An 11,544-nucleotide genomic window follows, 5' to 3' on the forward strand; every position below is an offset into this window, starting at 1 on the left:
ACGGTTTCTGACAGTTCGTGCAGAAATTATTTGGTTGTGCAGACCCAGAGTTTCATCAGCTGTCCGGGTGGCTGGCCTCAGACAATCCCGCAGGTGAAGAAGCCGGATGTGGAGGTCCTAGGCTGGCGTGGTTACACCTGATCTGCGTTGTGTATTTGACATACTGCCAAATTCTCAAAAACAACATTGGATGCGGGTTACGGTAGAGAAATGAACATTCAATTCTCTGGCAACAGCTCCGGTGGATATTCCTGAAGTCAGAATGCCAATTACACACTCCCTCAAAACCTGAGACAGCTTTGGCTTTGTGTTGTGTGACAAAACTGCACATTTTGTAGTGGCCCGTTTTTGTCCCCAGCACAAAGTGCACCTATGTAATGATCGCGCTGTTTAATCTGCTTTTTGATATGCCACACCTGTCAGGTGGAACGATTATCGTGGCAAAGGAGAAATGCTCACTAACAGAGAAACTAATTTGTGAACATTTTAGAGAAATAAGCTTTTCGTGTATCTTTTATTTCAGCTCATGAAACATGGGACCAACACTTTACATGTTGCGTTTATATTTTTGTTCACTATATTTAGGTTAAAAGGTTACCTATGTCTTCGACAGGCTGCCTTACAGCAATCTCATTGTTCACCGTCATCAGACACAACTTGTGTCTGGATGAATTGTTTCCTCCAGTAGCTATAAAAAAAATGTCAACGTTAAGATCAGCATGTGGGGTATTTAGGATATGCAAACATATTGAAGAAATAGGCTAAGTTACTTGAACAATTGAGCTTATTATTGATACAAGCAGTAGTGGATTTATACAATGAGGCTCTATAAAACATTGCACATCAAACAAATGTTTATATTACACAACCAAACAATTAAGCTTGCCTGTAGGTCAACCTGGCCATTAGTCTTCACAGGAAGATGGGTTATGTCAAAGCCCTCTGCCTCCAAGACTCGACAGGAGTCCAAGCACACTTATGCTCCGTCTGAGTGGTGATAACGTGCTTCTTCTTGGCCTTGTAAAACCAACCACACCCTAGAAGGAAAGCATTGTGGGAAGAAACAAAAACAGACACTGTTCCTTTTCCTTAAGTCACGGTATCTTCATTTACAAATGAATTACACAACAGAACAGTTGATCGACCTTAACACCTTATGTATTAATATTTTCATCAGAAGGCAGTTATTGGCATATATTATTCACTCTCCCAAATCCTGCCAGAGGCCAACCTTGCTCTTAATCTGACTAAAGCAGTACAAGAGTGACTGACATATTGGATTCAGTGGCACCACTTGTGAAAACGATTTCATGAGGATCTGTAGCAATCAAGTGTGCCACTTGCTGTAAGGATCCATCAAATGAAGATATGTTAGCCTCTGTCATCATTTGATGATATGATGCAAAAGCTGGTCGATGAATTGTCATTCAAATAACTTTCTAGCTTTTTCCATTGCACTTTCCCAGCCATATGCATGTGTTCTGGAGTAAGGGTTACCGTAATAATTCACTCTTGTTTCCTAGAGTCATGAAATAAAATCTATTGAGTTGAAGGTTCTGTGGTAATTGCAATACTCAAACATTTATTTAATCAAATTAATAACACCCAATGATTTACAGATTTCATGGCGCCAGTTTTCTATAACTATCGTAGGAGAGGCTGGTGGATAGAATACCATTGGTGTTGCTTGAAAATCCATGTAGAAGTCGCATCTCATCTTTATCCTGTTCCATACATTATGTAAAAACACCATAATATTGACATTAGTTATTAGGGTCCAGCAAGTATTCAGAGCAGAAAAGTTGGGGAACAGGTGCTAACGTTAGCAGATCATTAGCCATTACAGGGTATGTACGGGCGTAACAGACGCTTTAACAGTACCTAACTAGCTATCTAATAACTCATATCAGCCAGCTGGAACAGGTCTGACTAGGTGATATTTGAATAACTAGGGAACTGGCTAAGCTTGCTGCGTCATCGAATGACAATCATTCGCTCGCTACAAGATAAGTAGCTAATGAAACATTGTGTGTAACGTCGCAGCTACCTCTCTCGATAGTACTTTGAGCGTAGTTCATTCGGTGGCTTGGGAACCCTCGCACGGATTTCAGAAACTTCGTCGTAACAGCCTTGCTCATCATCTTCACGTAACGTTTATATAACCTAGCTAACTAACCTCAACCAGTGACAAACAGGATTCGCAGACAGGAAATTCAAGCGCCTTCCTCTTTGAGGTTTATTGGCAGACTACACTCATACAGTGTTTTACCGCCATCTACTGTACAGGGTAGTGAAAAATACCCCCAAAACAAAATCTGTTGTGGATGAACAAACTCATACTAATTACCAAAAACACTAACGTTCTGCCAAATTCTCTAAAACAACGTTGGATGCGGGTTAATAATGCCACTGAAAAATATCAGGCCAATGCAGGGTGGGACATACACTACTACCCTGAATTTCAAACAAAAAAATCTGTACTTCAGACAGATTTAAACAGACAGGCTCAGGAACCTGTGAGGGGGAAACGTCTTCATTCAGTACCCTGTAACATTTAGGCTGTAAAGTCCTGGAGATCCAGAAATCTATTTGTCGCCTTCACAGTGCAATTTATCACTTGCGCTATAAATGCAACAAAGTCCACCTTCACAGTTAGTGTGTTGGGATCCTTCTCCTGCCTGGCATTCACTGCAGACTGTGGGACATCCACAACCATATAATCTCTACTCACTCCAGCTATTTTCACTGCCGGCACATTGCATGTGCTGAATAGCCCTGATCCTAGCTACCGCAACCTCCTTACATTACATTCCCATCACATAATTACAACATGCTTCATCAGACTCTTCAACTACTACGTATTTATTCATTTGACAGACAATTGCCACGTGTCCAAACTTTTTAGTTGTAACACTGCAGCGGCTTCTGTACATACAGTGCATTCGGAAAGTATTTCAGATCCCTTGACTTTTCCCACATTGTGTTACATTACAGCCTTACTCAAATTGATTACATGTCTCCCCCCCCCCCCCCATCAATGTACACACAATACCCCATAATGACAAAGAAAAATATTTTAGAAATGTATAATAAAAATCTACTTACATAATGACTCAGACCCTTTACTCAGTACTTTGTTGAAGCGCCTTTGGCGGCAGCGCCTTTGGCAGCCTCGAGTCTTCTTGGGTATGACGCTACAAGTTTGGCACACCTGTATTTGTTGAGTTTCTCCCATTCTTCTCTGAAAATCCTGTCAAGCTCTGTCAGGTTGGATGGGAGCGTTGCTGCACAGCTATTTTCAGGTCTTTCGAGATGTTTGAGGGGGTTCAAGTCCGGGCTCTGGCTAGGCCACTCAAGGATATTAGTCTCCCAATCCCTGCCGCTGAAAAATATCCCCACAGCATGATGCTGCCATCACCATGATTCACTGGTGCCAGGTTTCCTCCAGACGTGACGCTTGGCATTCAGGCCAAAGAGTTCAGTCTTGGTTTTATCAGCCGAGAGAATCTTGTTTCTCATGGTCTGAGAGTCCTTTAGGTACCTTTTAGCAAACTCCAAGCGGGCGGGCTGTCTTGGTGGTTCCAAACTTCTTCCATTTAAGAATGATGGAGGCCACTGTGTTCTTGGGGACCTTCAATGCGGCAGACATTTTTTGGTACCCTTCCCCAGATCTGTGCCTCGACACAATCCTGTCTCGGAGCTCTACGTACAATTCCTTCTACCTCATGGCTTGGTTTTTGCTCTGACATGCATTGTCAACTGTGGGACCTTATACAAGAAAGTTGTGTTTCTTTCCAAACCATGTCCAATCAATTGAATTTACCACAGGTGGTCTCCAATCAAGTTGTAGAAACATCTCAAGGATGATCAATGGAACCAAGGAGGAGGAGCACAGGAGCTCAGTTTCAAGTCCCACAGCAAATGGTCTGAATACTTACGTAAATAAGGAATATTCTGTTTTTTATTTTTAATACCATTTTCAAAATTTCTAAAAGAACCTGTTTTCGCTTTGTCATTATGGGGCATTGTGTGTAGATTGACGAGGACATTTATTTAATCCATTCTAGAATAAGGCTGTAACATAACAAAATGTGGAAAAAGGGAAGGGTTCTGAATACTTCCGAATGCACTGCATGGTCTCACATGCCCAAGTTTTATGAACAGTGGCAAGAAAAAAGTATGTGAACCTTTTGAAAATACCTGGATTTCTGCATAAATTGGTCATAAAATTTGATCTGATCTTCTTCTAGGTCACAACAATAGACAAACAGTCTGGTTAAACTAAATAACATGCAAACAATTATATGTTTTCATGTCTTTATTGAACACACCATGTAAACATTCCCAATGCAGGGTGGGAAAAGTATGTGAAAACTTGGATTTAATAACTGGTTGACCCTCCTTTGGCAGCAATAACCTCAATCAAACATTTTCTGTAGCTGCGGCTCAGACCTGCACAACGGTCACAAGGAATTTTGGACCATTCCTCTTTACAAAACAGTTTCAGTTCAGCAATATTCTTGGGATGTCTGGTGTGAACTGCTCTCTTGAGGTCATGCCACAGCATCTCAAGCGGGTTGAGGTCAGGACTCTGACTGGGCCACTCCAGAAGCCGTATTCTGTTGTTGAAGACATTCTGTTGATTAACTTCTGTGTTTTGGGTCGTTGTCCTGTTGCGTCACCCAACTGTTGAGCTTCAATCGGCGGACAGCCTAACATTCTCCTGCAAAATATATTGGAAAAATGTATTCCCAAGTTTATCGTTGTCCAGGCCCCGAGGCAGCAAAGCTGCCCCAAACCATGATGCTCCCTCCACCATACTTTACAGTTGGGATGAGGTTGATGTTGGCATGCGGTGACTTTTTTCTCCACACATAGTGTCATATGTTCCTTCCAAATAACTCAACTGTAGTTTCATCTGGCCACAGAATAGCCAGTAGCGCTGTGGAACATCCAGGTGCACTTTTGCAAACTTCAGACGTGCAGCAATGTTATGGACAGCAGTGGCTTCTTCCATGGTGTACTCCCATGAACACCATTCTTGTTTAGTGTTTTGCGTATCGTAGACTCATCAACAGAGATGTTAGCATGTTCCAGAGATTTCTGTAAGTCTTTAGCTGACACTTTATGATTCTTCTTAACCTCATTGAGCATTCTGCACTGTGCTCTTGCAGTCATCTTTGCAGGACGGCCACTCCTGGGGAGAGTAGCAACAGTGCTGAACATTCTCCATTTATAGACTTGGGACCTATAACAAGTATCTCTGCTTTGTCTGAGTTTAAAAGTAGAACATTTTCAGCCATCCACTTCCTTAAGTCTGAAACACAGGCTTTCAGCAAGGGCAATTTTTGGGCTTCACATGTTTCATCGAAATGTACAGCTGTTTGTCATCCGCATAGCAGTGAAAGTTAACGTTATGTTTCCGAATGACATCACCAAGAGGTAAAATATATAGTGAAAACAATAGTGGTCCTAAAACAGAACCTTGAGGAACACCGGAATTTACAGTTGATTTGTCAGAGGACAAACCATCCAGAGACAAACTGATATCTTTCCGACAGATAAGATCTTAACCAGGCCAGAACTTGTCCGTGTAGACCAATTTGGGTTTCCAATCTCTCCAAAAGAATGTGGTGATCGATGATATCAAAAGCAGCACTAAGATCTAGGAGCACGAGGACAGATGCAGAGCCTCGGTCTGACGCAATTAAAAGGTCATTTACCACCTTCACAAGTGCAGTCTCAGTGCTATGATGGGGTCTAAAACCAGACTGAAGCTTTTCGTATACATTGTTTGTCTTCAGGAAGGCAGTGAGTTGCTGCGCAACAGCTTTTCCAAACATTTTTGAGAAGAATGGGAGATTCGATATAGGCCGATAGTTTTTTATATTTTCTGGGTAAAGGTTTGACTTTTTCAAGAGAGGCTTTAGTGAGTTTGGTACACATCCGGTGGATAGAGAGCAGTTTATTACAGTTGAAGTCGGAAGTTTGCATACACCTTAGCCAAATGCATTTAAACTCAGTTTTTCACAATTCCTCACATTTAATCCTAGTAAAAATTCCCTGTCTTAGGTCAGTTATGATCACCACTTTATTTTAAGAATGTGAGATGTCAAAATAATAGAGATAATGATTTATTTCAGCTTTTATTTCTTTCATCACATTCCCAGTGGGTCAGAAGTTCACACACTCAATTAGTATTTGGTAGCATTGCCTTTAAATTGTTTAACTTGGGTCAAACGTTTCAGGTAGCCTTCCACAAGCTTCCCACAATAAGTTGGGTGAATTTTGGCCCATTCCTCTTGACAGAGGTGGTGTAACTCAGTCAGGTTTGTAGGCCTCCTTGCTCACACACACTTTCTCAGTTCTGCCCACACATTTTCTATTGGATTGAGGTCAGGGCTTTGTGATGGCCACTCCAATACCTTGACTTTGATGTCCTTAAGCTATTTTGCCACAAATTTGGAAGTATGCTTGGGGTCATTGTCCATTTGGAAGACCCATTTGCAACCAAGCTTTAACTTTAACTTAACTGATGTCATGAGATGTTGCTTCAATATATACACACATCATTTTTCCCCTCATGGTGCCATCTATTTTGTGACGTGCACCAGTCCCTCTCGCAGCAAAGCACCGCCACAACATGATGCTGCCCCCCTGTGCTTCACGGTTGGGATGGGATTCTTCGGCTTGCAAGCCTCCCCCTTTTTCCTCCAAACATAACAATGGTCAGTATGGCCAAACAGTTCTATTTTTGTTTCATCAGACCAGAGGACATTTCTCCAAAAAGTACGATCTTTGTCCCCATGTGCAGTCGCTAAGTCTGGCTTTTTTAATGGCGGTTTTGGAGCAGTGTCTTCTTACTTGCTGAGCAGCCTTTCAGGTTATGTCGATATAGGACTCGTTTTACTGTGGATATAGATACTTTTGTACTTGTTTCCTCCAGCATCTTCACAAGGTCCTTTGCTGTTGTTCTGGGATTGGTTTGCACTTTTCATACCTGAGTGGTATGACGGCTGCGTGGTCCCATGGTGTTTCTACTTGCATACTATTGTTTGTACAGATGAATGTGGTACCTTCAGGCATTTTGAAATTGCTCCCAAGGATGATCCAGACTTGTGGAGGTCTACAATTTTTTTTCCTGAGGTCTTGGCTGATTTCTTTTGATTTTCCCATGATGTCAAGCAAAGAAGCACTGATTTTGAAGGTAGGCCTTGAAATACATCCAAAGGTACACTCCCAATTGACTCAAATTATGTCAATTATACTATCAGAAGCTTCCAAAGCCATGACATCATTTTCTGGAATTTTCCAAGCTGTTTAAAGGCCCAGTCAACTTAGTGTATGTAAACTTTTGACCCACTGGAATTGTGATACATAAGTGAAATAATCTGTCTGTAAACAATTGTTGGAAAAATTACTTGTGTTATGCACATAGTAGATATCCTCACCGAATTGCCAAAACTATAGTTTGTTAACAAGTAAATTGTGGAGTTGTTGAAAAACGAGTTTTAAATGACTCCAACCTAAGTGTAAGTAAACTTCTGACTTCAACTGCACTACATAAACTAACCATTTTGTAACTTGCTCACAGTCATGGAATCCAATGGTCAATGCTGTTGAACTACTTAAAGTCAGGAATCTGCTACAGCCCCACTGCTTGTGTTGTGTTCTCGGTTATTAGTTCCTGAGGTCTTGGCTGATTTCTTTTGATTTTCCCATGATGTCAAGCAAAGAAGCACTGATTTTGAAGGTAGGCCTCGAAATACATCCACAGATACACCCCCAATTGACTCAAATTATGTCAATTAGCCTATCAGAAGCTTCTAAAGCCGTGACATAATTTTCTGGATTTTTACAAGCTGTTTAAAGGCCCAGTCAACTTAGTGTATGTAAACTTCTGACCCACTGGAATTGTGATACAAGTGAAATCATAAGTCTGTAAACAATTGTTGGAAACATTACTTGTGTCATGCACACAGTAGATGTCCTAACCGACTTGCCAAAACTATAGTTTGTTTAACAAGAAATTTGTGGAGTGGTTGAAAAACGAGTTTTAATGACTCCAACCTAAGTGTATGTAAACTTCCGACTTCAACTGTATGTTCAACATAGGAGGGCCAAGCACAGGAAGCAGCTCTTTCAGAAGTTTAGTTGGAATAGGGTCCAGTATGCAGCTTGAAGGTTTAGAGGCCATGATTATTTTCAACATTGTGTCAAGAGATATAGTACTAAAACACTTGAGAGTCTCTCTTGATCCTAGGTCCTGGCTGGATCCTAGTTGTGCAGACTCAGGACAACTGAGTTTAGGAGGAATACGCAGATTTAAAGAAGAGTCCATAATTTGCTTTCTAATGATCATGATCTTTTCCTCAAAGAACTTAATGAATTTATCACTGCTGAATAACACATGTGCCTAGTGAATTATCCTTGGAACTAATAAGCAGCACATAAACGCCACAATTGTAGCTGTCTCTTTGCTTGGTGTGTGGTATTGTTGTCGCCTGCCAGGGAACATTGCTGATCACAAGATTGTGTGCCGGTTCTGTGGGTTCGTTCCTCAAACCAGTATCTGTTTGGGTAGGAAAACATTCATGGTTTATACATAGGCTATGACATGCTCTCCTCACAACATTCATGCACCTGCATAGTGTCGCATAACACATGAATGGCTAGTCACGATTGAGACGGCATGCTTGAACGGAAATCAATAATGCTTCATAATTATCTCTTCATAGCCTACAACATTTATAACATGAACACATAGGCGAATTAAGTCATGAATATGCAACTGGACTATAAAATTAACAATAGTGTCAACATTGACAGGTCAACTTAACATTATGAATAGTATGCCGGACATTGGAGAAATGGTTGAAGAATCTTTTTGCCAGACCATACAATAGATGTACCCAGTGGTGGGAAAAGTACCCAATTGTTTTCCTTGACTACAAGTAAAGATGCGTTAATAGAAAATTACTGAAGTAAAAGTGATAGTGACCCAGTAAAATACTACTTGAGTAAATGTCTAAAAGTGTTTGGTTTTAAATATACTTAAGTAGCAAAAGCAAATGTAATAGGCAAAATATACTTAAGTAACAAACATAAACGTTTAAGGGTAAATCAATTGAAATTCCTTAGATTAAGCAAACCAGAAGGAAAGATTTTTGTTTTTTTGAATTTACAGATAGCCAGAAGCACATTCAAACACTCAGACGTATTTACAAACAAAGCATTGGTGTGTAGTGAGTCCCCCAGATCAGAGGCAGTAGGGATGACCAGGCATGTCCTCTTGATAAGTGCATGAATGTTAACATTTCTGTCCTGCTAAGCGTTCAAAATTGAACCACTACTTTTGGGTGTCAAGGAAAATGTATGGAGTAAAAACGACATTATTTTCTTCAGGAATGTAGTAAAGTAAAATTAAAAGTTGCCAAAATATAAATAGTAAAGTCAAGTACAAATACTCCCAAAAACTACTTTCAAGTATTTTTACACTACTGGCTTCACCATACCTGATGTGCTTGACTAGGTTCTCGCTCATATGGAGCTCCGCATTAGGGGAACCAGTAGGGTCCAGGACAATGGCAGAGTGGGTCCTGTGATTGACATACTAAACACAAGCGGTAATACCAAGTCAGTATATCAAAATGGCCTCAATCATAACATACAAATCTGTCGTTCTGCCCCTGAACAGGCAGTTAACCCACAGTTCCTAGGCCGTCATTGAAAATAAGAATTTGTTCTTAACTGACTTGCCTAGTTAAATAAAGGTAAAATAAAATACAAATAAATATTCAATTATAGTACTGTCCAATCTCTCACTAAATGGTCTATCTTGTGCAGCTTACCAAGAGTATCCAGTGGTAGTTTGTCACGTTGCAAGCTCCAATCAAGCAACTGTGCTGCTCCAGACTGGTCTACAGGAAGAGGAAGGAAGATACATTTATATGGTGTTGCAGGCCATCTTTTGTCAGGAAGGTGGCAGCTGTCCACACATTGACCCCTCTAGCCTCTTATTTAGAACCATGACACAAAAACAACTGCAGACATGCATTTACCTTTGACAAGGTGCTCTTGCGTATCACTACCGTATCCCCATGCAGGATACTCCCTGCCAGAAGGTGATCCACAATAAAAATATCCCTCTCCACTTGAAGGTCAACCCTCTTCAGATAGAGGTAGAAGTCAATTACCTTAAGCAGAATGGCGTATGGTTGGTCAAAGTTGACCTGATTCCCAGGCAATACAGTCTAAATGTACTTTTTACCAACTGCACCCATGGAAATGTCACACAATTCAACCAAAACATGTAGACGACCTGAACATACCTCCCCACTTAGCCACTCACGTGGCTTCAACGTAAGGAAGTCATGGAGGTGCAGGATGGCAACGGATCCCTCCAACAAAATCCTTGCGGTTGCCCTGTCCACGCTATCCAACGACATTGCCCACAGTTTCTTCACCTATACAGGTTATGGTAATACAAATGGTGTCCAAACTGCCTGACTCTACAGATGTGATCAACATGCAGTAGGAAAACATGCAGAATGTAACCAAAACAGTCACATTCCACTTACTCTATTCTCTAATTCGTCGTCCCTGCTGGGGTGTTTCTCAGACAGAGACTGTTGGAATTGGTCACCCTATTGAATAATGGTGGCAGTTTGGGACAGGCCTGCATATACATAAAACCCACGAGGATCACATGGCTTAGTAAAATTGTCAACATTTTTGGGACATACCCAAATAAGATTAAATCTGGTGATCAACGGTTGATTGTTCTTCCTGGCGTTTGGCAGTTGTCTGCAAATGCTCCTTGGTGGCACACTTATGGCCATAGCGTTTTGCGCCCAGATGCCTTGTCCTTAGCTTTATTGGCATAGGACTGTCCACACTTCTGCCAATGGCCAGTACAGCTGCCAGTCGGTGGACACACCCCTGGGCACTGTCCGATGCACTGTCAATTTCTATCTGCCGTCAAGCGGGGGGCACCACAACGTTTTGCCAGCGAGGTGGGGAGCCACCAAAACCATTCCCTCATACCCGGTTTGCATTCCCTCATTACTTGTCTTGCATATAACCCTCTGTTTCCCCCCATGTCTGTGTGTGGAATTGTTATATGCAAATGTATGTGTACTCTAGGCTGGTTTGTGCCGGGTTAATGTAACCCGTGTGTGTTTATTTTTCTTAGTACCATGTTTTTGTTCGCCTCAATAAAGGGCTCCGTTTGCTACCCATTTCTGCTCTCCTGCGGCTGACTTCCCTGTTGCCAGTTACGCACTCCATTACAGTACCAAACATCTCAGTTCTCCCAAAGTGCCCCCTTTCAATTTTCTACATGAACAGGAAATATGGTGGAAACTCCTTTTGGGCCATGCATATGCCAATCTAATGCTCTTACATTTATGGTGAATAGGGAATCATATTATGTACGCCCTTCTGGAGAAGGGAGTGTTTGATGTCATTACACTAAATTGAAATAATGATCATCATAAGTGATTTCTTACAGACATCCCACCAAATTGTCAAATATACAGTGTC

The 11,544-nt window shown here is 41.3% G+C and overlaps 1 long non-coding RNA gene across 1 annotated transcript; it reads right to left on the reverse strand.

Moving 5' to 3' along the window:
• Nucleotides 1–887: 887 nt before the first annotated feature.
• LOC118940421 lies at nt 888–2,212 on the reverse strand. The gene is made up of 3 exons (XR_005036974.1): nt 2,048–2,212; nt 1,676–1,724; nt 888–1,037 (listed from the first exon to the last, which is right to left on the reverse strand). It is a non-coding gene; the product is annotated as an uncharacterized LOC118940421 (long non-coding RNA).
• Between the last annotated feature and the right edge of the window lie 9,332 nt (nt 2,213–11,544).

The sequence above is a fragment of the Oncorhynchus mykiss genome, chromosome 17, assembly GCF_013265735.2.
Source record: "Oncorhynchus mykiss isolate Arlee chromosome 17, USDA_OmykA_1.1, whole genome shotgun sequence".
Taxonomy (NCBI): Eukaryota; Metazoa; Chordata; class Actinopteri; order Salmoniformes; family Salmonidae; genus Oncorhynchus; species Oncorhynchus mykiss.